A 4,429-nucleotide genomic window follows, 5' to 3' on the forward strand; every position below is an offset into this window, starting at 1 on the left:
AGATATAATGGTCATCTGAGTTAAATTCACCCATTCCAGACCATTTCAGTTTGCTGATTCCTAGAATGTCGACAGTCACTCTTGCCATCTCCTGTTTGACCACTTCCAATTTGCCTTGATTCATGGACCTGACATTCCAGGTTCCTATGCAATATTGCTCTTTACAGCATTGGACCTTGCTTCTATCACCAGTCACATCCACAGCTGGGTATTGTTTTTGCTTTGGCTCCATCTCTTCATTCTTTCTGGAGTTATTTTTCCACTGATCTCCAGAAGCCTATTGGGCACTTACTGGCCTGGGAAGTTACTCTTTCAGTATCCTCTCATGTTGCCTTTTCATACTGTTCATGGGGTTCTCAAGGCAAGAATACTGAAGTGGTTTGCCATTCCCTTTTACAGTGGACCACATCGTGTCAGACCTTTCCACTATGCCTGCCCGTCTTGGGTGGCCCCATAGGGCATGGCTTAGTTTCACTGAGTTAGACAAGGCTGTGGTCCTAGTGTGATTAGATTGACTAGTTTTATGTGATTATGGTTTCACTGTGTTTGCACTGTGATGCCCTCTTTCAACACCTATCATCTTACTTGGGTTTCTCTTACCTTGGACATGGGTTATCTCTTCACGGCTACTCCAGCAAAGCACAGCTGCTGCTCCCTACCTTGGACTAGGGGAAAGGTCAGTTTTCATTCCAATCCCAAATAAAGGCAATGCCAAAGAATGCTCAAACTATCACACAATTGCACTCACCGAACACGCTAGTAAAGTAATGCTCAAAATTCTCCAAGCCAGGCTTCAGCAATATATGAACCGTGAACTTCCTGATGTTCAAGCTGGTTTTAGAAAAGGAAGAGGAACCAGAGATCAAATTGCCAACATCTGCTGGATCATGGAAAAAGCCACAGAGTTCCAGAAAAACATCTATTTCTGCTTCATTGACTATGCCAAAGCCTTTGACTGTGTGGATCACAATAAACTGTGGAAAATTCTTCAAGAGATGGGAATACCAGACCACCTGACCTGCCTCTTGAGAAACCTGCATGCAGGTCAGGAAGCAACAGTTAGAATGGGACATGGAACAACAGACTGGTTCCAAATAGGAAAAGGAATTCGTCAAGGCTGTATATTGTCACCCTGCTTATTGAACTTATATGCAGAGTACATCATGAGAAACGCTGGGCTGGAAGAAGCACAAGCTGGAATCAAGATTGCCAGGAGAAATATCAATAACCTCAGATATTTATATGACACCACCCTTATGGCAGAAAGTGAAGAAGAACTAAAGAGCCTCTTGATGAAAGTGAAAGTGGAGAGTGAAAAACTTGGCTTAAAGCTCAACATTCAGAAAACGAAGATCATGGCATCTGGTTCCATCACTTCATGGGAAATGAAGGAAACAGTGGGGAAACAGTGGAAACAGTGTCAGACTTTATTTTTGGGGGCTCCAAAATAAATGCAGATGGTGACTGCAGCCATGAAATTAAAAGACGCTTACTCCTTTGGAAGGAAAGATATGGCCAACCTAGATAGCATATTCAAAAGCAGAGATATTACTTTGCCAACAAAGGTCCATCTAGTCAAGGCTATGGCTTTTCCAGTGGTCATGTATGGATGTGAGAGTTGGACTGTGAAAAAAGCTGAGCGCGGAAGAAATGATGCTTTTGAACTGTGGTGTTGGAGAAGACTCTTGAGAGTCCCTTGGACTGCAAGGGGATCCAACCTGTCCATTATGAAGGAGATCAGCCCTGGGATTTCTTTGGAGGGAATGATGCTGAAGCTGAAACTCCAATACTTTGGCCACCTCATGCGAAGAGTTGACTCACTGGAAAAGACTCTGATGCTGGGAGGGATTGGAGGCAGGAGGAGAAGGGGATGACAGAGGATGAGATGGCTGGATGGCATCACTGACTCGTTGGATGTGAGTCTCAGTGAACTCTAGGAGTTGGTGATGGATAGGGAGGCCTGGCGTGCTGCGATTCATGGGGTCGCAAAGAGTCAGACATGACTGAGCAACTGAATTGAACTGAATCGATTGGTTAGACACTAGGTTTTGTCTGACTCTTTTGCAATCCCATGGAGAAGCCGCTCTCCTCATGGGATTTCCCAGGCAAGAACACTGGAGTGGGCTGCTATTTCCTTCTACAGGGGATCTTCCTGACCCAAAGATTGAACCCATGTCTCCTGCATTGGCAGGAGGATTCTTTACTGTTGAGCCACCAGGAAGATCTTAATAGCAATTATCACTTTGTAAACATTATTTTTTACATAGTAATGTCTGTTGTTTCTACACCGCCACTAATATCATTGTGATGTGATGGCATGACATGCACTTGTCCTCTTTGTTGAAATTTCTCTGGAACCCTAATCAGTGTCTGCTCCATAAGTATTTGTAGAATGAATGAATGATTAAACTTTAGAATATGTCTGTGTCGGGAAGGAGAGGCGTTTTCAGCTTTTTCTCTTTTTGCAATGGAATTTATGCCATCTCTGCTAGATACCTCTTCACACAGCCAGGCCACATAGCAGAGAAGAGTTCTTTATATTGTGATTGGCCAGAGCTTGGCAGGTTAAAGAAGAACAGTTATTATTAGGGAAATAGGATCCACTCCTCACTTCCTCTTACATTTCATGCAGCGGTAGATTAGATAAACCAGAGGCATTATTGATCCACTCTTCTTTTTTGCTGTTGATTTCATGGGATTATGAAGGTGAATGGACTTGAGCACTGACCTTGTGAACTGCACTTGTTCTAAGTTTAACAAGCATTTTGATTGGGGCTTAAGATAAAGCTAAGCACTGGGACTGGGGTAAAAATTGAGCACAAGACCCCACTTAGGCCAAGTGTCAGCCTTAGTATTAATAAATCTTGGTGTCAGAGCTCTACAACTAGTAATTAAGAAGCTTTGGATTTCTATTTTGTCATTGGTCTTTGAATTTAGATTACTTAGAACTTTAGGAGAGGTGATGGGATGTTTGGCTGGACAGGAAAGAATTTGGACAATTTTTGACCCTTGACCATAGCATCATTAAAAATAGTCAGCCCTCAGTATCCACAAGGGATTGGCTCCAGGATCCTCAACAAATACCAAACTCCATGGACACTCAAGTTCCTTGTATAAGATAACAAAGTATTTGCATTCAACTTATGCACATCCTCTCATATACTGTAAATGCTCTCTAAATTAGTTATAATAGTCAATACAGTGCAAATGCTATATAAATAAGCATGTATGAGACAAATTCAAGATTGATTTTATTAGAAATTTCTGAATATTTTTTTCAGTATTTTCATCCATGGTTGGCTAGATCTGTGGATGTAGAACCCAAAGTTATGAAGGGTTGACAGTGGAGCTTTGTTTTTATCAGGGCTTCCCTCTTGCATCGCAATGACCCTGCTAAGAGTTGCATCAAACAACAGAGAACATTGTCCCTTTTGGTTAATTTTTTACTGCTTTCATTCAACATATTTATACAAGCTTGTGTATTTCTGAATCACACAAGTTACCCACACATAGGTACTCTAGGCTTATTGAGAAGTGTATAACGTAGTGACTAAAAGATCTAGGCTTTGATATCAGAAGAATATTGTGACTCTATAATTTTATAAATTGTGACATACATTGGGAAAGAAACTAAAACTTGATTTCTTCATTACTAAATTGTCCATAATGTCTGAAATAAAGAAATTGGATAATGTTTGTAAAATTCTTAACATAGAGCCTGGTGACTTCTCAAGGGAATCAGACTGGAGATGCCAGTGAAGTGTCCACTGTGTGTGTATGTGTGTGCAGAGGTGGGAGTACTGGTGAAGAATTTAAAATAGGCTAGTGTGTGGCAGCAGACACAAACCAGGATCACCGGGAAAATGGGAAAATTTGTAAAAGGCAGTAACAAAGAACTGAGGTGACATAAACCACTATGTAGAAATAAAAGAAAAGCAGAGTACAGTCAAAGCTATGGGTTTTCCAGTAGTCATGTATGGATGTGAGAGTTGGACCATAAAGAAGTCTGAGCACCAAAGAATTGTTGCTTTTGACCTGTGCTGCGGGAGAAGATTTTTGAGAGTTCCTTGGATTACAAGGAACACTTGTCATAGCATATGACACTGGTCATAAAACACCCTCTTCCAACAACACAAGAGAAGACTCTACACATGGACATCACCAGATGGTCAACACCGAAATCAGATTGATTATATTCTTTGCAGCCAAAGATGGAGAAGCTCTATAAAGTCAGCAAAAACAAGACCAGGAGTGGACTGTGGCTCAGATCATGAACTCCTTATTGCCAAATTCAGACTGAAATTGAAGAAAGTGGGGGAAAACCACTAGACTATTCAGGTATGACCTAAATCAAATCCCTTATGATTATACAGTGGAAGTGAGAAATAGATTTAAGGGCCTAGATCTGATAGACAGAGTGCCTGATGAA

Source organism: Bison bison, unplaced genomic scaffold, assembly GCF_000754665.1.
Source record: "Bison bison bison isolate TAMUID 2011002044 unplaced genomic scaffold, Bison_UMD1.0 scf7180017864296, whole genome shotgun sequence".
In the NCBI taxonomy this organism is placed as follows: domain Eukaryota; kingdom Metazoa; phylum Chordata; class Mammalia; order Artiodactyla; family Bovidae; genus Bison; species Bison bison.